Genomic DNA, 22,510 nt, shown 5'->3' with positions numbered 1-22,510 from the left:
TACAATTTTTTTTTTTTTTTTACTCCTAGTCATTTTGATTTAACTTCAGTAAGAAACATTCCGGTCTGGTGAGCATCGTTAAATAAAACAAAAGCAACACTTTATTGCATCCGATTAAATGTGCTGCAGTGCGCTTTCCTGGTGTCCCCGCGAAGGTGACGAAGAGGAAGTGGCAGGAGGTTCAATAAGAGGGCACCAAACAGATGGTGGTCGAAATGATGGCGTCCTGGTGGGATGCGCACACACGCGGGCAACACACGTGAGCGGCACCACATTGCACGGATCGACTGTTCAGAACCTAAATCATCCGTTCTCATTGAAATGAATGACAAAGCTATTAATTCGGTCCCAACGGAAAAAAAATAAAAATAAATTGCGCCCTTTGAATGACGAAAAACATCACTTGCTGTGCTGTGACCAGCCACCCGCATTTGTTGGGTCAACGGATCCAGTGGTCATTCGGCGGAGAAGTGATACCGACATGCTCCAAGCTGCTTATTGATCTGATGAAGCAACATCGGGGCAATGACGGTGGGAATTCTTATTTATTTATTTATTTTTTCACACTCTTCTTTCTGTCAATCACGTCAGCGTCCGCTGGGGAGGAATTTCAATTTCACACTCGGCTGGTGTGCCATACACACACACAGACGCTTAAAAAACACGACTGCAACACGGACATACGACGGGTGTGGCTTGTAAAACTAAGAATCAAGTGCGTTCACAAGTGAAGGATGAAGGGAAAAATCTGCTGCGGGACAATCAATGGGCGAAAGCGATCCTTAAAAGATGAGGCAGTTTGACCTCTGCTCCGGAAAGGAGGAGTGAGGAGTTTTTTTTTGGTTTTTTTTGCACAGCGATATGAACTCCATCAGGGCACACTTTAAAGTCCGGCGCATGAGAACGGGCTGTGGAGGGCCTTTAAACCTCCGAGACCTCCGAGCGGCTCGGCTCACGATGAGTCAGCAAGCGGCAACAGCCTGGCCCGGCGCGATGCATCGTGTTTGCTCGAGAATTAGACCTTCGCGATTACGCAGAGCGCATTCTTCGTTCGCTTTGGACAGAGATCGGCTGATTCCTTTCATTCACGAACCGGAATTAAACTGCAAAATACTTTATATTGCCTTCTATTTTAATGTGTTACGGTCGTTAATCAGCGGTAAGCCATTTTCCTCATCAGATTCTGAGTGCTGAGCTTTAATCAGGACTTCATTCTCTTGGAACACTCGTTCGAATCCTCGCCAGTTTGGGATGTGCCACTCGATGCGCATGAAAACGTTGCCAAAACAATCCGACGCGAAACGCAACTTTGTCGAGCAAACGTGGCAGAAGCGTGAGGGAGTCATACGGCACATTAGTGTATGTCCAGCTGTGTTAACGTTAGCAATGGATACGAATACCGAGGCCGCCAATATGAAATTAAAGAGAGCTGGTGGCCGACTCGCTCAATTCTTAATTATCTCGCACTCGCCCTCGGTGCCGCCCAGCAGCTCGTCCTGCATCCCCTCCCCCCCCCCCCCCTCCCCCCATCTGCTTTCTTGTCACTAGCTGGCTTCTGGAAGCCCGCCGAGGGGCTATGAGACATCTGTGACTCACTGAAGTTCACATGTGAGGAAGACTACGAGGGAATCAAAGCTGTCTGAAGCTTAAATGTTTGGCGAACTCGCAGAAACTTTGCAGGAGACCGAAAGTGAGAAAAACTGGACTTACGATATAGATTTGGATGCCACTGATGATTCGTAATGACGACATCATCCGTGGTGCCCAACCAGCGGGTTGCGGCCCGTTACCAGTCCACCAGGACCGAATGCCATCATTTTGTTTTCGTTGAAGTTTGAGAAATTGAGCGCCATCCAGATTTGCTCAGGTAGAAAACGGGAACAGAAAATCAGCAGGGTCAGAGTTTGTAGTTTTAAAACCGCGCGCAAGTTTTGCATGTCGTCTCACTTCACCAAGCCCTCCCATCGCGATTTTAAATTGCGGCCTCACTGATTCTCAAGCCGGCGCTATTCATAATGGTACATGATTATGTGAGTATGTAGTTGCGAGAAAAAAAAAAAAAAAGCAGCGTTAGCATTACTAAGCTAGCATTAGCAGCGTAATGGACACTTCTGTTAGCTTCATCTCCGTTCACATTTCTTTGCTACAATACATCACCCTTCTCCTCTCTTGTATTACTCCAAGTCTCTCATCCCCGCTTTTGTCCCCCCCCCCACTCTCATGCTTAATCCGCGTACCTCGCTGCCCTCACTGTATTTCCCCCCCTGCAGACAATCTCGCTCCATCTTACCACGGCTCATCACTCCGGCCGACTCGGTCAGAATAACAGCCGCCATCTATCAGAACATTTTCGATAACCGGGGGGCAATTTTCCGGAGCCGGCCTCTCGCCGTATTGTCGTGAGCCAGCGCTGTAATTTTAACAAGAAATCTGATGCGCGTCAGGTCTCCGGGTCGGCGATTTCATCTGAACACAGCCGTGGCGCCGCCCTGTGCAAGCCGGGCGCGGGGGGGGGGGGATGAAGGAGTTGTATGCGAAACAGGCCCGAGACACAAGGAAGTGCGCTCGGTGATGAAGGGGACACACAAGCCCGGCCGCTCTAATCAGGCCAAATCAATGCGAACTAATCCCGCGCCAATTAAGGAGCGGCTGCTGAGCGTCCGCAACCCGGTATCAATTTCTTTCCCGCTTCTCTGTGTGAACTCATTGATTTGAACGCCCTGTGCGGGAGGCAGACAAATGAGGATGCATTTATGAAGGCTTTTTTTTTTTTTTTTTTATTCCTCTTCTCTCAATACGCTTCTAAAATTGCATTGATTAGCAGCCAGACAGTGCTCCTCAGCTCACCTGCCAAATTGCTCCAGATGATGAAAAGGATCAAGATGGTGCAAACAAAGATGCTGAGGGGGGGGGTCGCGGGTGACCCTGGGGGAACATGATTTTTTTTCCCGCCGTACTACAATAAAGTGTAATTGCACATCCACTCCAGTAGTTGGCAGTGGCGCTCTCCTTGCCCATTGCAGCGAGTATTAACGCTACAGTGCAGGTTTGTTTTGCAACGAAATTGCTATTATTTATAGTTGCAGCGGAGAGTAAGTGGTGGTGGGGGGGGGCGGGAGGCGCGAATTGTTTTCTTCTTGCTGGGGGGGCGTAACAGAAAATAATTGAGAGCAGTCTGAGTTGAAAAAAAAAAACAAAAAAAAAAAAAACAGGAAACTTGGTCCAACATTCTTACAATGCAATGTTAAAATGCGTATTTGTCACTGCTATTATTCAAAACATATTTCGTCTGTTAAGAATGCTGAAGCACGGCCGCCTCCAAAGCCTGCGGGCGCAACAAAGAAACGAGCAGATTTAAGTCAGTGGAGGAGAGGAGGCAAAAAAAAAAAAAGAGAGCATCAATCTTGAGGGATTTAGCCCAGATTTGTGAAAAAAAAAAATGACTTTTGTAATCTGTATTTAAATACAAATCAAAAGGGATCACGCCGAGTGACTTTAAGAGCATGTCAGCATAACAAGCGAGCAGAGAACGGCGCGCTATTGTGGTTAGACGCTCTTGCGAGGATATTCGGCCTAAAATGTTGGACTTGGTAGGATTTGAAAACTGCTTTTTTTTTTTTTTTTGTGTGTACTTTATGTCGTCTCCTCCCTGGAATTAGTGAATATACCAAAGCGACTGTAATCTTTATTGCAGTCTTGAAACATCTCAACAACATTCACACCGGATTAGAAGTGTGCCGGACAAGGTTGTGTATATGTGCGTATTTTATTTCACGAAGTCCAGACTGTGGCTGGTATGATAAACAATGACGTCTTGCAGCCAAGGCAGACATTGAGAAAGTTATTCAAAACGCTGCCTGCGCTCTTGAGAAAGCGTTCGCGATGGCAACAGTTTGAGCCTGCAAAAAAAAAAAAAAAATGAATCCAATTTCCCACCCTAATTCGAATACTGATTGAATCATCATTGGAATGATGAAGTGCACAAGAAGAACAAACGCCGTGGGTTGGGGGCGCTCCTGACGCGACTCAGCAAGAATAAGAAAAGGGCGAGCGGTGCGAGGCCGCGGCGGTCAACACATCAACGGATATCCGACCCGGCCGAGAGAGAGACACAAGGTTAAAAGTTCAGGGCACACCAACGCCGAGTAAGCAGATTAATAAAACATGAGTGGCCGTTATCTCGCTATGCTAATAGTCGCTTTTTTTTTTTTTTTGCTCTGATCTACGAATGTCCATTGCACAGTTGACTCATTTGTGCACGATTGGCTTCTTCGGCGGAGCCTTTGACAGTTTCTGGTAGTTGCGATGGCACGGACATCCACAAACGTGGAGGACTGGGGGTGGAATGTAAGGACACCTTTCAAAAAAGTTCAAGGAACTTCTACATCAGGGGGTGTCAAACTCCTTTCAATTTATTTTAAAAGCGGAGGATTGTTAACAAAAAAAAAAAATGGCAATATCTCAAACTTCAGTGTTGTTAAAAGTGAAGAAAAGGTGCTAGAAAGAGCAAGTTGGCGCGCATGATTAGCCCTTCACGGGCCACATAAAATGAGGTCGCGGCCCAGATCTGGCCCCCGAGCCTTGAGTTTGACACCCGTGTTCTAGATTGTTCACTAGTTGGCCTAGCTTCCATTGTGGGGTCAGTAACAACTTGGTGACCAAATTTGGTCCCTTGGCCGATAAAAATCACCAGAGTTGGGCACTTGACCCTTTTATGCCAGTCAGTTCCCCGCCCTCCGTTCCGACCTCGACCCTCTGGCTTTATTCATAAAAACTGTTGCCCACTCCCAACCCGGCCCGGTTCTCAACCCAGCTCCACATGGTGCTTGGAGAAACGGCGAGATCTCACGCCGGGCTAATCTGAAGCGAAGGTAGTCGGGCTATCAGTGGGGAATTTAAGGGGATTACACGAGCTGAACAAAATGAGGCTTAGACGGACAACGCCGCTCGAAACCGGCCGCAAACGCACCTGACGCGATGAGAGCGCAGGGATATAATGATAGCAATTAACATGGAAAGTGCTTAGCGCTGCACTGATTTGCATCGGACTGACGGACGGTGATGAGGAGGGAGGCAAACAAAAAATGTGCTTGCATTTTTTTCGACTTCTGCATTTAAACTCAGCATACTCGACTTTGCCATTTGAGTTTTTTTTTTTTTTTTTTTTTTTTGGCCGATGTGATTGCAGTGCTTGGCAGAATAAAATGACGGTAAACGATTAATTGGTTGATTAATTACAATTAAATATAATGATTATAATAACAGATTTTTTATTTATTTATTTTTTTACCCTATAACGCGATAAATTATAGTCACAAATTTTTGGTTGTTTTACAAAACGTTCAATAGTAGTTACAAAGTACTTTAATAAAGAGAGAATAATCATAAAAAATGCTCAATTTTTTTGGGGGGGGGAGTGAATGAATGTTTGAATATCATCATATTTGTCATATGTTGTAATATATTTAAAAAAAAAAATCTGCTGATATTTACTGATTTTAAAAGAGCTAATATTGGCAATTATATTGTCTGGCCGATTAATCGGACGAGCCCATGTTACTACTACTTTTTACAAATAGTAAAGACCAAACAAACAACAATTAAAAGACCAACCGTCTGAATTTGAATGTTTCTAAAATTCGTGATCATTAAAAATAAATAAATAAATAAACATTAAAATGGACAAACTTTGAAAAATAACAGAAATTCGTGAACATTTTTTCCAGAAAAATCTCTGGAAACATCCAGGATTTTTCTACTTTTTACAAAACAATTTTGCTACAAACACAACGAAATTAACATTTTTTTTTCCCGTTTTTAAGAACGTGCTAATCTCCATGCAGGAACACCCTCAAAAGCATTTCCCACCACTCCATTCTCACGCTCGGCAATCGTTACGTTTGTTGTCGGCTCGTATTGGCCCTGCGCGTGTGATCAATGCTCACGTATTGATCGTTCGCCATCCTGCTACCACAGCGGAATCTCCGTCATCGCGGGACATTTCCTGAGCTAAATCATTTTTTATTCCCATCCAAATTGTTATTGAAGGCATTTTGTTCAACGTTTATTCAGATCCATTTATGATGAGTGTTCTGGGGAAATGGTAGCTCCTACTTCCGAGAATTTATTAGAACGTGGCATGCGGGCAAATTACCTCAGTTATTTTTTAATCTCACAGCGGGCAGCGATAATGTATTACATTTTCTGGCATTTGGAAAACAGGAGCGCGTCCTGATTGGGACGCCGCTTAAAGGGCCAGCGCAGCCAACGAAACTGACAACGGAAGAAATGACAGAGTTTTAGTTCAACGTTAGTCTTAAAACTTTATTTACATACATAATTTGCATGCACAGACAGAACATCTTCACTCGTTCACAACCATGGACGGCTGAAGACGTCAAAAATTATATGCACGTTTGAATGCCTGTCTACGTGTGTTGCTTCAGCCTTTGTGTTTATGTTCATTATTTGGAGGATCTCGATGCTAATTTTCTATTAGCTTGTCAATGGGATTTTACACAGACTTTAGCATTAGCATTGACAATGTTTGTAAGACAAATTGAAGCGCACAACATTGGTGATGCTTTGGCTTGAGTACAAAAACAGTTTTCGGTGCATAACCGACAATAGGTTCTAAAATAAATTGCGTAGGTTTACTTTGTTTCTGTTTTTAAATATCTGTACTGGATTAAAACATCAAAATTAAATAACATTGGAGGAGTTAAGGTATTGCACCCCCTCCGCACGCACGTACAGAGCCCTTCTCCCGCCTACACACCAAATTATGATGACAGTGACTGCTCATCCCGCCGGCTGCCGCGACGTCAACGCTGGCCCAGATTTCATCAGATTATACAAATGACATCATCGAGTGTGTTTGGCTGCCCTGTGCAAACATGTTTGCGTTGCCCCAATACCCGCGCGCGTCTCAGCGCACTCAAATATCCTAATATTGTATAAAGCACCCGAGCGCATTGAATAATCGCCCTCGTCGAGGTAATAAAACTCGGTTGTGACAAAGGCTTTGGCGTGCCGGCTCACACAGAAGGTGCATCTGCTGTTCTGCGGGCCACTCGAGTGAACCCGAGCGGCCATGTGTGCTTCTCTGCATATCTGTCCAGAAGAGACGCACCTTGACATGCAAAAATTAGCCTCGCCGCGCTGCTTCGGAAATCAGGTGGCGTGACTCCTGCGGAGCCGCTGTCACTGAAAATTTGTACAGTTAAATGCTTTGCGGTCTTTACTGTCATGCCATGCTAAATGTATTTGTTTAATATACAGTGCATCTGGATAGTTGTTTTTTTTTGCTTACATGTAGGGATGTTAGATACATTTTTTTCCCAGACTGATTCAATCTTGAGCACTCATCATGACCAAGCATTGATACCACATACATAAAATATCAATTAACACAATGACAACTGACTGATGTCAAACTTTCATGGTCAACGTATCAGTGGCTGGTATCAACATCCTTCACGAGTACTCGATACCTTGAAATACCTTCCAATGCTTTATGGAAGCCAGGGGTCAGCAAATAGAACAAAAACTGCAGGGGCTCCAAAATTGACCCCTGTGGAACACCGTGGGAATGGGATTCTGTGCTTACCAATGGACGTTTGAGATCATTTTTACGATTGCCTGTCCCAACTTTGGGACACTCTTGACACACTACAGAATAATATGTCTGGATATTTCTGGACAGAAATCCAAGAATCAGGTCTGCACCGACTTTAATCAGAAGAGGAGGGCAATGCTAAAATTAGCCCCAATTTCCGCTTTGTGTGTACCCCGCTTTGAATAAAAAGTATTCGGTTCAATCTCAGACGGTATTTGGCAATGATGCTAATATATGGAGATGTTAAAAATGGCTCCAGCAAGCCTCTCCTCGTCCTGTCTTGCTGTGTGATTCATTTCCAAGTATTACAATGAGTGTCCTCTAGAGGCTTGGCTTCAAAGCGTTGCGCTTCATCATGTGTGTTTGTGCAGTCTGTCACCGCCTGCAGTGTGGCGGCTCATCAGCGTGATTTTCAGCCATGATGTTTGCTGCCTAACCAAGCCTCCCATCCCCTTTTAATTCCCATTGATGTTTGCACACAAGCCAAACATATGCAAATATAAATTCTGCCCTTTTAGGCTCCAATTTATTCTCCGGTAATTTGCCAAGTATGCGCAGCAGATTTATTTTCACTTGGCAGAGGACACTCGCGTACAGTAGGTGTCGTTGAAATAGTACAATCGCCCGCCGCCATAAAAACGATAATTACACCAGATGAAGCGTTAGCGGCGCTACTCTCACTCATCTTATTGGAGTCTTGTGTTCGCAGCCATCCAGAGCTATTGGCGGGTGACGACCCTGACTAAGCCGTTTTCTGCTGCCTTTGCACTCCTTTTCTTCGTGCAACGCCAGAAGCGCTGAGGCTGTTTGGATGTCCTCGCAGATGCCGGTATTTCATGCTTTCGACACGCAGGCTTTCACTGTCTGGATGCCTGGCAGGCGTGGCGAGCATTTGGGGGGGAATGAAAACAAATAACGACCTCTTCTTCTCAACAACTTGCCAATCGCGGAATAAAAAAGCTTGAATGCGTTCAAGTACGTCATGTTCCAGTTAGATTTCAAAAGGCACACACCATCAATCTGGCTGAATTGGAGCATTTATTTTTTTTTCTGACCCAAGTCAGCCAAGGACCGATTCCTAGATGTCGGGGAATGATTATCATGACCGATTATATGAATATTTACAATGTGGTGTGCTCGCAAAAACAACAACAAATTTTGCTCACTAGTTCAGGAAGCAACCTGAAGCACAAACAAACAAAGTGACAAGTAACCAAGTCAGCAAAGAGTTAGCCTAGCTTCTTCTTGCATTTTCCAGTTTTTTGGGGGCCCTGTGGCACCATGCTGCCTCTCACAGGTCAATCTTGGTACTACACTGGTTTGGGGAAGGAGATTTGCTATTGCTATTGGATGGTCAAGAGAATTAAGAAGATTTGGTGATTTGAAAATTTGTGTACAATACTTTAGAAAGTAAAAAAAAAGTGCTGAGTTGTATCTCCCACTTTTTATTCTATTGGACAGAAACCACGAGTTCATCCACCACCGGCTTCAAAGCCTGTCCGAACAAATTCCACGAAGTAAGTGAGATGAGAATGAATATTCGATAGCGGGACAGATAAAACACTTGAAAATGAGACGCGGGATCTCGTCGCTGTCAGATGCACGCAGTCGTTTGATGGTAATGTCAAAACTACAGAGGCTGGTGGTGAACATCAAGTTAACGTGTATAGTCATTCAGGAGTGGGAAAAAAATGGCAGCCTGGATAGAGTACGGATGGGATGTGGCAGGACATGTCGGTCCAATCGACAATTTTTCATTTCTAAATATCCACGATTGAAACTTAACTCAATAGGGTGAAAAAGAAAAAAATGGATTCCGAAAATATAAAAGTAACGGAAGCAATGATGGCCTCACCTCAACCACCTGCGGAATCTCACTCCAATAACTAATAAGTACGAAAAAAAAAAAAGCGCTAACTTTGCTAACTGGGGAACGAAACTCCACTTACTTTTAACTACCGTACTCAGCGATTTAAACTTAAGGAAAAACAAAAAAAAGTGTGGGGGGGTGGAAGTGGGGGCCTCAAGCACCTGGGGAACATCACTTCATTCACATTCTGTTAAACTTGTTTTTTTTCGCGGTCTTGACACGAAGATGTTTGTTGGCGTGGCAACATGTAGCGTGCAGCAGTGCAGAGTGTCAGGCGCTGTCCTTGGTCCTGAAATATTTTTCCAAGCTGCCGTGGACATAACCATTCAGCTCCCTCTCTCTATTTGTGACGCACTCTCACAGCCCCCCCCCCCCCCCCCAAGAAAAAAAACCCAAAACAAAATCGCCCTCTCATAAATCTCTTGCCCTGAACTCAATCCAAAACCACTTTCATTACGTATATCGAGATTATCCATACTAAAAATTCGCCGTCTCTGGAAAGGCTCAGTGAGAGCGCAGACACAAATGGTGGCCTGAAAAAAAAATTATTAAAACAAAACGGTAACCAATAACAAGCCGGCTAATTCTAGAAGGACGGAATATCAGATGGATGCCTGACCTCCAGCTGTCTGTCTATTTTCTGCTCAAAAGCGTGTGTGGGTAAAGAGCTGATGACCTTTTTCCTTCCACACCAATTTAATTACGCATTAATCCAGGCGCTAAATTTCTCTGTCACACACAACAAAAAAAAAAAGTGAAGGTCAGGAGAAAAGACAAAAGGAGCGAAGGCGACATCAATGAGGGTCCTTCATGGCTCCTCAACTTGTGGGAGGGAAATAGTGCAAAGTGGCACATAGAGAAAATTAATTAATAGCTCAAAATTGGAAGCATTTTTAGAAACAACGGATATTTGAACGCAAACGGTGGCGCAACACATGTAGACTTAATATATCAAAACTCAATGGCATCTTTACTCTCAACGAACTACTTAAAGCAGTAGAACAGGGTTGTAATAGTTTAGTTTTTTTTAGTTTTTATTTACTTTTGCTTTTTAAATTCAGTTGAATTTTTAGAGCGGGTTTGTGAGTTTTCATTTTTAACACCAAAATAAATACATTTCAAATAAAGCCCCAAAGTTCATGTGTGAAATTAATTGACCAAAAGTAAAATGAAGGGCATTTTCGCTACAATTGTAGTTTTTATAAACATAAAAGGTAGTTCCAGTTACTTATCGTGTTTTAAAATCTAATCTCATTTTTAATTGTATTTTGCCAACGAAAATATTTTTTTTCAGTTTTACTTTTTCCGTTAGTTTTCCTTCACGACGATAACCTCGCAGTACAAGACTATGCGCTGTTCTTCTTTGCTTGTTTCTGTCTGCATGACTGTTATTCTGCCTCCTGGTGGCCAATGAATCGTATTGCAGCATTAAATCATGACGCACAAACGGCTTCAACCTTTACATGCTTTTTAATTATGTTTTTGTTTTTTTTAATCTATATTTTGATAAATTACACTCATACAAAAATTATATTTTTCTTCTCCCGGCACCTTTTTACTCAGGCCTCATCCCTAAAAGCCGCCTGCAGTGACAAATAAACACCCCGGCCACTATTTGCCAAGACATTAATTATTTCAAAATGTATCAACAGACAATCCATTAATGTGACATTGAAGAGTCGGAAAATGACATCTTGGCAAAGTAGCAAAAAGAACCTTGACGCATTTGACGGCATCATCTGTATCAAAGGAACAAGCCTGAAAAGCCTCCCAATCATCAAGAAGATTGGTCATAAATAGCCGTCTTTCCATCAGCGTCCTTTCATTCTGGTGTTTGCGCTCGAGAGAAGCATCCTCTCTGCTTCTCTTTGCCTGCTTTGTCTTTGGCATGTGTTGTGCTTTTGCCGCTTCATTTCATTACCAAACTGCATTTTTGAGGCGTCAGCATCATTAGATGTGCAAAGTCGTGCGAAATCTGCTAATGAGAGATTTATAATCCCAATGTAGCTTGTATCTATTTAATGTGGAGGGGCATTCAAATTTATTTTGCTGAATCGCTGAGCAGGAAAATTAACAATCAATTATTATTTTTGTTTTAATTCCCAATATTAGGAAGCTGAAATGACCGCAAAGAAATAAAGGAGATAAAAATTGAAAATCACAAGACTGAGGCTTGGAGTGAAATTCAAATGGAAGAACCATCTGTGTCTAATTTAAATAAACTCCGACCGCTGTATTATTAATTTATTTTTTTTAAATCACAATCTTATAATCAGGACTCTGTCATTGAAATAAAAAGGATAAATTTGGACTTTTAGAGAATAAAGTTGAAATCATGCGAATTTTGTATATAAAAAAAAAAAAAAAACAGGCATATATTCTTCATCCTCTGCAAAGAACAACTAATACCACTGCCGCACTGAGAAACTGTCAGAGGAGCTGAGACAGTACTGTTTATCAGGACGGCTGGCTTACGCTGCCCTCTGGTGGCCAAGGAACACACACCAGAATGAGCGCCACAATGTGCGCGACCAAAACCGTCTCATTCTATTAAATTACGTCATCACTCGATGGTTTTATAACGAATGTGAACATTTTTGCAGTGAACCTGGATAGAATCAAACATTCAAAAGATAACTCAATTTATTCCGCCCATCTTTACGATCTTTTGCAATTTCATTATCCCAGCCATGACATATTCCAATAAAGCTACAAGTATGCAAATGCGGAATCCTCATTGCACACAAGAGAGGCGTCAAAGATAAACCATCAACAATCTCCATTGCCATGAAACCAAACAGAAGCCGACGCATCGGTGTTAGATCTCACATTTTGTCCCCCGTGCACACCGAATTGTGCGGATAAACAACCCTGAGCAACACCAGCGAGCACTCACTCGTTCACACACACCCAAGCAGTCGCCATCTGTCACGCTGTAACCTCGCCGAGCTCGCTTTCCTTCGCAGTCCTACGGGGACACATGCTCGCTAATGAATCCATAACTTTGTTACCACCTCATTAAGACGGGTTAGTATGCGCGCCGTCGCTAGATTTATCCAAAGGCGCGGGGCTCATCTCATTTGCTCGGGCGGATGTAGCGTTGGAGCCCGGGTCGAGACGGCGTGGTCGATGACCTCGGCCCGCTCCGTCATGGCGTCCATCTGCCCGTGACTGGACCGCGGTCACGCCTCCAAATGTTTACGAAAACGTGTTCCCGAAGCGGACAATAACAGCCCGTCACTTTGGCGTTGAGAATGACGCCTTTTCAAAACTTTACACCGGCTGGTGGAAGATATTAAAGCAACTCGCCAGGAAACAAAAAGAATATGGAAGTACTCTCAAAGGATTCTGAATGTGGGAGAGCTTCTTCATGCGAGTGCGAAGTGAGGCATTGCACCACTAACAGAAGTGAGAAACCTTTCAAGCGCAATATCCGAAAAGACTCTTCCCCGAGCGACTTGTCAAATTGCTCATTTTAAAAGAGCACAAAAATATCCCAAAAGGCCCGAAGAGGTGAGGATTGATCACAGGTTTCAAGATGGCCCCAAAATCATGAATGAAAGCCACTTGAGATCTCGACGCAAACTGAAAGAGCGCGTGCCGCCTTGGACGTGAGCTACGCGCGGTGGAGAGCTAATCAGATTAGCGGAAGGCCAGAAGGGGTTGACTCGCCTCACGAGCTTTACGTTAAGAGACGACCAGGACGACGGGCGAAAATAATCCCGGCAAAGACGAGCAGCCTGACCAATAAGGCCCAACATGCTGTTTCGATTATCATTAAAAAAGTTGTCAGATTATCACGAAGCATCTCTGACGATGACGATGATGAAGATGACTTCCCCGGCTCGACGCGGTTCCTCATTCACGGACCCTCGTGCCTGATTTAGCCAGCGCCTTGGGCGTGCGGGCAAGAGGCTGTGTGCGATGGAGGGCCATGTAAATGTCACTGTCTCGGAGGCGGAGCTCTGCCGAGCGTGAAATGAAATCTGGCAGAGTTTTGGGGCCTGGCCTTCCCTCGCAGTTTGCCTATATAAACACCCGACGCGCAATCTGGACCGTCTTCTATTATTGATGGGAAAGGTTAAAGAATCCCAAGGCAGCCCCGACCATCAAATCGGAATTGATTATTATTATTGCTGTTGTGAAATCTGATGTCTTTGATAATCCAGACTAATCCTGTGGCTCATGCCGCCAAATCAGGATTATCGAACGTACTTTTTGTCAACCGGAGAATGTACATGTAAAGAATGTAAACCAAATCTCTATACCTTATCTTTTTAATTAAAAGCCCAGATATGATTGTGATTTACCGCCAAAATCGGATTAACATGTGCGCAGCTCTGCTAACAAGTGACAAAGAATGGCGCTAGTTAGCTTTACTCACACATTCACAATATATATATTTTTTTTAATGGTACCAAACCAGTGTTTGTATTTTCTTACTTGTTTCTCTACTTTGTCTTTTCAAGTAAAGAAATAATGGACGGCAATTTTAAATAAGCTAGCAGTTGTTTAGCTAAATTGTGAAGTTAACATAGCATTTAGCTAACGTAACGTAAACGTAGCATGTTGCCATTTTCTTTTCCCTGAAAACCACCTTGAAAATGCAGATTAATCAGATCAGGTTGTTCGAGTCAAAGTCAAATCGAGGCTCATGAGTACAAAAAAACAAAAAAAACAAAAAAAAGTCAAGTAGTATTCGTCTTAACTTCTCAAACTGCCATTTTAAGTTTGACTCCAGACTTGAGTCCTCCAATGCTTTTTGGGTTTTGCTGCGCTAGGCCGTTCTGAGTTTGAGGATTTTGAACGTTCCCAATAATCTCGCAAGATCGAGTCAAGAAGAGGTCTTTGACTTTTTTTTGCTGACGCCACTTTGGATATGCAGGACATCGTCGGACGAAAGCGAGGCCACACGGGTCGCGTGGACGGTTCGATAAAAGGGACGCCTCAAGTGCGATTATGTGCGCTGACTTGACAGCGTCGGTGTTACTTCCCATTCACAAAGTGAAGGGATCAATTAAATGCCTGCCATCGCAAAAAATATTTCCCTTCTCATAACCGCCATTGTTCCGCCGAGCGTTATCGTCTCGGAGCCGAGCGCTTAAAGCAGGAATCTTCGTCAAACAAGTCGCCTCCATTCCATTTAGAGCTGGACCTTTCGGCGGCTTATCTCAGCCAACGGCTTCTTAAATAAAGCTCCTCGCTTTAAATAAACCCGTGCGGCGCTCACGGAGACTTTCTAGGATGTGCGGTCACGTGACAGTCTGGCCCTCCCATGGCAACACTAACAACGTGAACGGCACTCAGAAGAAGGCGCAAATACAGAATGCGGCTTTCTCGAGGCCCGTCTTGCCGTGCGGAGTCCTTGTAGAAAAATGAAGATCTAGTTTTGTCACAAGGATTTCAGGATTCACGTTTGATCTTTAAGGTAGCGACTCGCAAAAACAGAGCCCTGTGGATCGGTGACGCGCGGCAGCTTTGCGAAACGACACTTTGGCCGGATGTAACTGTGATCACACAGCCGCCCACCACCCGACAGCCAACGTCAGCCGTCGGCTTCGGGGAGATTTTCGTCATAAGCGTGATTCATCAAAGGCCTCCTCCGACAGCAACAGCCGCCGAGGTATTCGGCGAAACGAGAAGCGACTGGTCAACGCAAGTTCATCGGGGTTAAACGAAGCCGACTGCGTTTGCTCATCGCGCAGTGTACGGCTTTCGTTGCCGCGGAGTCTCCGTGCTTCCGTGTATTCCCGAATCTTTATGAGCTGCTGTCAAAACAGTTAGATCCTGACAGCGTCCTTTCACGAGAGATGTCAGCCATCTCCCGCGATCACTGTCAAGGAGAGGAGACAGGCCACTGAAAAGCTTCCTCGAGCTTTCGGTCTGCATGGAGATGCCAGCCTGCGGCTTTAGCGCGCAAACATGCAAACAGGCTTTGATGCAAAGAAGTACGCGGAACAAAACACGGCGCATCCGAACAGAAACGGAAAAATAAGTAAAGCCCAGACTCAGAGACGGGTCGTGCACACGTCGGCCTTCAGTGAAGTCCTGCTTGAATCGATCCCCCTCATAATGTCATCATTTATGACACCACGGCAGGACAAATAATATACGAGACACTTACACACCACTGAGCGAGTGTTGGACGACCTAGCTTCTCTTGAACGGTCGGAATTGAAAATGGCGTCGCAAGTGTATCTGCAATTAAATCCACACTTTTCCCTCCTTCGGCCATCGTGGTTTAAAATATATTTTAGATTTTCGAACGGCCGCCAGTTACGACTTTCGGCTGTGTTGATTCCGCATAGCCGCCGCCCCCTCACGAGTGAGTATCCAATCACAAAACGCGTTCGTCACCTTCAGTGTAAGGCCATCGAAAAGGCCTTACTGTCATCGACTCGTGATCTGCTTGGCTATCGCAACTGTCTATCAAATCTGAAAGCTCATTGACAGAGAGAACAGATGCCCGCACAATTGTGAAATCTGCCTAGCAACACAAGCTAGCTGAATTCTGATTCGATAAAAACTCCCGCCTAAAAATACAAAACTCGGATATAATATGGCGTAAATGTGAAGAATATGATCATTTTTTTCTTGATTATGATAGGCCAGCAGAGAAGGCCTTGAAGGCCCACTTGGGTCAATGCTGCAGGAACTTCTGCAATGAATTTCTTCCCTCGAGTGGACATTGCCCGACAATGGCACCGTCAATAAGGACAAGCCGTCGAGCGAGTCGGCGCGCAGTCGCTTTGCGTTTGGACTAACAAGCTCCACGGCTGCCCGAGTGCTGGAGCAAAACAACACTTAGCATGCGGCGGTTGATTCTGCCACAGAAAGGACGATGCATGCGTCTCGGTGGGGTTCTGGCCAAACCCCCCCCAACTCCCCTGGTGGATCGTGTTAGCCAACAATGCTAGTGGCCTTTCACAAGTCAGAGCATGCTCCAGTCGCTGGAAGGCAAACAAAGACGCTTGGCTTTCCTTCGCTCTCCCAGTGGGAATGACGTTGTTCCCCCTTGACAGCACCGGCAGTACGTCTTTATTTCCGCAGAAGGGTCGACTCCATCCCAGTGAAAGGGAATTCTGACATGGAGCGGAAAAGCAGAGTAGAACAAATCATAAAGCTGGAAAAAGTTTGAGCTGGGAAGGAGAAACGCAGTCTGGTGGTTTTGTATGCGTTGCAAAACAGGTGTAGCGTCCCAAGTCAAGCCCGCGGGCACACGCGGGTACGAAGGGACGCTGCAAAGGTAAACAACGCTCGACATCAGTGATGCAATAGCATGCGACTTAAAAGCTGCCGCGCGCACAGAAAACCCCCTTCGGCAGATTAGCGTAGAAGCAGCGCGGTGACCTCAGCGACTCTTCAGCTGCAGCCCGATATCAGGATTTTTGGATGGCCTCCGAAACGTCACATTTGTGCACGGGATACAGAAAACTGCCGGCATTGAAGAGCGTGTGCAGTAATCCCCTGCCTGTTTGTGCTTCGCTATTTGCAAATTAATTAAATGTGCCAAGCAGAACTGTGATTTCATGCAAATCGTTTTTTTTTTGCTTATGTGATGCTTCAAACTATTAAACAACAACTAAAAAAGCATTTATTTTGATGGCATTTTTTTTGCTGTAGATTGACAACAAAGTACCGCTGGAATCAAGTTAGCGTCACTCCATGAACATCTTTTTCTCACGATCGCAACGCACATTCTATTAACTCATTCACTCCCAGCCCAGGTAAAATGAATTTACTTTTTGACTTCCATACCCGTCAATGGCAGAGAACGAGTATTAACTACCGCATTCTCAACTGGAGCGAGCTGTCTGCTGGCCAAACTTGTCCGACTTTTCATTTCTGATTCACTCCTTCAACTTCCACTCAAAAGCTGTGCTGATCTCAAATCAGCAGTACAACGCTGCCATCTACTGGCATCTACTCATCATTACAGTCAGGTAGAAACTTCAATTTCACAGACGAGCCGCGTGCTCTCCCACGCATGCCTGTTGAAAAATATCTACGGCAATCAACGGCTACATTCCATCTGATGAATAAAAATGTCCATACCAGAGAAGGAGTTAATACCAGCATCTATTCATAAAGATTTTTAACTTCTACAGTTTTTTTTCCCTACTTTAGACGGAGCTTGTGCCTTCTTGTGAAACACTTGGAATCCTCACATAGTCTATTCAAGAAGTTGGAAGTGTATTTTGTGAGCGTTAAACTCCTCAAAAAGGCAGATAATCTCAAAAGGGAAGGGATTAGCACATTTAGCTGAAAACTGATTCTCGGTTATGGAGCGTGAGTAAGCCAAAGTGTCTCCACAGGGAAGTTCTCCTCGCTCGAGAGACGTTACAAATTGTAGTGCAGGGGGGAAATAAAATGTTAAAATTCTTCTACAGGTTTCCTGGGGGTAACACGCTTGTTTGTTAATCGGGGCGGGGGCGGGGCGGGGGGACTACTCCAACCCGTCTAAGCGGCTAAGTGCGCAGGAGTGCTGCAGGATGGAGTCCCTGCGAGCCAAAATGGTACAAACAGAAGATGTCCTGTTTCCTCACCGCAGAGAGGAGGCGAGTCTGGAAAGTGGGCAATTAAAACGAAGACAACAGACCCGGAAGCCAGAGTTGCGCGCACTTGCTGACTCATCAACGATGTCATCGCCGGCATCATTACAACACCGCCGCGACTCGTGGCCTTGAGATAATCCAATCTCAGGCGGTGCACGTTATGAGTTGATGGCGATAGTGCAAACCCAAGAAAGAAAAAAAAAAAAAAAAAAAACATACGTCATTCATTAGCATCCCTTTGTTAATTGGAGCCTATTAAAATTTAATTTATAATCAGGGAAATAAGGCAAGAAGAAGAAACCTACAACAAAAACATATCTAAGCATCTAGTCTGCTAGCTTAATGCTAATGCTAACTCATAATGGGAAACGATGAAGCAACTGATATTCGAACACAAATGGAACACATTTAAAACATTCAATGTTAAGGTACTCACAGTCATATATTCTTTATCCTCTGCGAGGAATTAAGATATCTACGCTGTACATCATTTCATTCTGTCTCATTGTTCCCCAAAAAGAAAATTGGGCGAGGCTAAAATGGCAATTCCATTCATTTCAAATGGGGACAGACGATTTGAAATACGAATGTGCTCACGGGACATATTTAACTTGCACCTCAAGGCACCATAATATTTCCTTCACAACGATCACTTTGTTACATTCCCATTTGGCAGAAATTTGAGATGCATCAGCACAAAAAGTCTTGGATCTGTTCCACAACACAAACAGGCGAAAAGGTGAATTTCAACCAGCAGGTCAGTGAATGCAACTTCTTCAGATCTCCAGGTCTGTAAGGAGTTTAGCTGTGTGGGTAGGTACGCACGAGAAATAACAGCAGGGGGGAAAAAAAGAGGGGGGGGGGATTATGAAGCAAAAGCAAAAGTTGGAGAGTTCAGCACAGAGCAAATCATTATCTGACAGGCAAAGACGCCAAGGCAGCTAATGATGGCCTCGCCGCCGCCGCCGCCGCGGTTCGGCGCTGCGTCTAACTGGCAAAGCGCGTTTAAGAAGGGCGGAACAATCGTCAGAAAAGGAAGATCAAGCGATTGCGGGTGGTTTCCTTGAGATTAAAAAAAAAAATAAATGCCTTGCAGTGCTTTTCAACAGAAGCAAGCTGGAAGATAAAGTTAGAGAGGGAGTGAAAATCATTAAGTCCGCTTCTTGCTCCACACCTCATTAGTTGAAATGTTGCATGCGGCTCAGCGTCGCTGTTACGTAGCCCCCCCCCCTCCTCGCCCCCAAACACGCGCTTGCTTTTACTAATCTACTAATGGTTTCTCCATCCACAGCTGACCTCTTCGCCTCCGGCCTTCCTCGCATCCTTGAATCTTGCTGCCTGCCAGAATAACCCAACAATTTCCTCAAGTCATCCACACGCACTCAACAACACGATTCCCAACCGATGTGGCGAGAGAGATCAGCAGGTGCGTCGCGGGAAATTCTCCAATTTCACCGCGTTGGCCTGAAAATGATTTAATGACGATAAATGATGCAGCTTTGTTCATCAGCGTTCTGTTTTGGCGAACACACACAGAGTGAGGTCCATTTCCGAGTTGGTCCTTAAATCTTTTTACGGATGCGCTTCATTTGCACCTGATGAATTTCACAGGCTACGACTGGTGACGCCATTTTTTTTTTTTTTTTTTTTAAGAATGGGAATCGCACGTCACGCACGAGGCAATTAGCAAGGAGGTTTCAGCTGTGCCAGAAGCCGGAATTAACTGAAGGGAGCTGAAGATTGATGATGATGATAACAAGAGAAATAATAGGACGGCTCATACTAACAAGTGTTTCCTCGCGTCAACTCATTTCTTTTCGCATGGTATGAAAATCTAAGACAACCCAAAGCATGTCACAGAAATCTACAAGTTGCAAAAACAACCGCAGGAAAGTTCGGGACAATTTTTAGAATACTTTGTTCAGTGACAATACAAGCGACATCCCTACCAAAAGAAAGAGCAGACTTCTTTCACCGGAAAAAAAAAAAATGTTCCTCGCTTTTTCCATTGCTAAGTCATCGGCAATGGAATGAGAGGTTGGGTCGCTCAAAAAAAATGGTTTCAGACCAAAAAGCGGAGAAAATTCACTTTTTGTGAAAAGAAGCATGTCAAGCAGAATTTGAAGTCAAATTAATCATTTATTTAAAGATCTGCAACTAAGAAACGTGACGTCATGGCTCAAGTGTGGATTTTTTTTTTTTTACATGCTTGCCACAAACTTCTTCTCAATTCTGTGAACTGTGTCAACTTTTCTCAAGATTGTGACACACATTCCAATAACTACTACGACATACTCATTTTTTTTATGTAATGTCAAATGTTTGTAAGTCATTGCAGCGCTGCACATTGGAGAAAACGCTATTTCCTCCCGAACCAATTGAAAAATATCAACAGAGAAAGATTTCAACACAACGCCACACCACAGGATAATCGCCGGGATAATCTTTTCCAAACTGACAATTTACTGTCACTGATCACAAGGGAGTGAATAAACCAGCAAGGGGAAAAAATTGGGATTCTGGCCTTGACTATCCATCGCATCTGAATTTGGATGCATTCTCACCACAAGTGAATCAGGCTCGAACCGGTTTCAGGGTGGCTACGAAATGGGTGCTTGTGTGAAAGTGCCTTCACTCTGCATCTGACCTTATCAACAAGCCTTGAGTGAACACCCCCCCCCCAACTGACTTGCAGCATCCCTCGATTTCCTATCTAATGAATTGTCTTGCACCGTGTAATTAAGTCTTTGCAGATACGACAAGCATCTCCTTCAACTCCGCCAGTTGGAGCACTTTTACAAATATCCTTCGCAATCAACCCAAACATGCTTGGTGATTCTAAGAACATAAAGAAGATGGGGATGAAGCAAACGTGAGCACGGGTTGATTGGATGCATTAGTCGTCGCCTCATTAGCACTTCGTACTAAGTGGATGAGGGAAAAACTTTAAAGCATCAACGCAAAAATTACAACAAAAAAAAAAAATCAGCTGTGAATCGCAGTGTCACGTTGACACGTGCACTGAAATCACCCAAGTGATGTGAGCGTGTAGAACATTTTTGCGCATTTGTCTTTTTTTTTTTGTGGGGGGGGGGGTCTTACCTTTTGGCAACGCAGCTCGGCGTCCGTCGAGCGAGGAGGAAGCCCGTGCGTGATATTCCTTCGCCGTGAGCTGACTGCGGCGGGGATGATGAAGGAGGACGTCACTTGTGTGGCCGGCTCCGGCACGCCGTCGTAGTGTCCCCCTGCATCGCTCCGTGTGTTCGGCTGCATCACGGAGCTTGCGTGTGCGTGCGTGTACGTGCGTGTGTGTGTGTGTGTGTGTGTGTGTGTGTGTGGCTGAGAGAGGGAGAGAGAGAACACAAGCTGCACATGATGTGGGCGAGGCAAAAACCGGCATGGCTTTCACGACTCGGATCTAAAATAGACTGCCATTTTTTTCAACCTTTTGAGTTTCTTCCCGTCGGTGCTTCGGTGGCCTGGGCGCTTACTGATGACGTCACGCTTTAACTGGCGTATTTCTCAAATATATTCTTTGCCTGTTTTTTTTTTTTTATACCCTGGCATTTCTATTTGCATATTTTGATTCACTAAATTAAAAAAAATGCATTCCATAATTGTAATGTGAATTTGATGAAAAAAAAGAAGAAAGAGCACAGTGCTAGCATTATAGAGTTAGCTGGTGATAACCAGTGCGTACAAAAATGTTCTTCGTGTTGGCAGTTATATTAGATTTTTTTTTTTTTTTAACGTTGTAGAGATTGTCTCAAAAAATGTTTCTGCTAAATTGGACTCATCTGGAGTACCAGAAAGGAGGCCTGATTCAAACTCAGAACCCCACATTTCAAACCTTACTTTTGTCAACTTCAATGGCTAGTAGTATTTTTTTAATAGTGTAGGTGGTGTTTGTGTGTGTAGGTTCCTGCACACTTAAATCCATAACAACAAACATACCAGCTGAAGTGGCAGCAGGGGAACTGTGACACGCTGGATAGATTCATGTAGGACGGAGCACATATGGGAATAGCTGTGTTGTGTATTTGGGGAGGGAGTGGGGCAGAGGGGGGTATTTATTATCCTCATATCCAGCATTCAACTATTTTTATTGCTGGTAGTCCATCAAGATGTTCCCCGGATGTGTCAGGGAAGTCAATAATCCCTCCAGACTCAACAATGATTATAAGCCGACACTAAAACGTATGCAGCCGAATTATTCGCTGTTGTTGTGCGTTGACTTTTACCGTAATGAATCCCAGTGGAGCCCGAGGGAAGCGTTGTGTTCCCCTGCGGTAAAGTTTTACAGCGCGACCCTTAAACAACAACAACACACTGTGGCTTACTTACAATTCATTCAAGCCTGAGATGTTTTCTGTCTCGCCTGGGGGGAGCTGTTTCTGTGACTCCCCTCGCCACCCCCCCTCCACCAATCGCTATCTGGTGTTGTGGATCCTGCGGAAAAACACAATC

General features: G+C 44.4%; 1 protein-coding gene across 4 annotated transcripts in view; it reads right to left on the bottom strand.

Annotated features, from left to right (window-relative positions):
- Positions 1-21,375, bottom strand: part of dlgap1b (discs, large (Drosophila) homolog-associated protein 1b) — a 59,330-nt gene extending 37,955 nt beyond the window's left edge. For all 4 annotated transcript variants that reach the window (XR_015839882.1, XM_088282646.1, XM_088282647.1 and 1 more), the window contains exon 1: positions 21,146-21,375. The gene's annotated coding sequence lies outside the window, so the exon portion shown is untranslated. The remainder of the gene's footprint in view (positions 1-21,145) is intronic.
- Between the last annotated feature and the right edge of the window lie 1,135 nt (positions 21,376-22,510).

Source organism: Idiotropiscis lumnitzeri, chromosome 19 (genome assembly GCF_059441095.1).
Source record: "Idiotropiscis lumnitzeri isolate Australia: NSW breed Sydney's pygmy pipehorse chromosome 19, RoL_Ilum_1.0, whole genome shotgun sequence".
Classification (NCBI taxonomy): Eukaryota; Metazoa; Chordata; class Actinopteri; order Syngnathiformes; family Syngnathidae; genus Idiotropiscis; species Idiotropiscis lumnitzeri.
The sequence above is the reverse complement of the archived record's forward strand: the minus strand, read 5'-3'. Positions and strand labels throughout refer to the sequence as shown.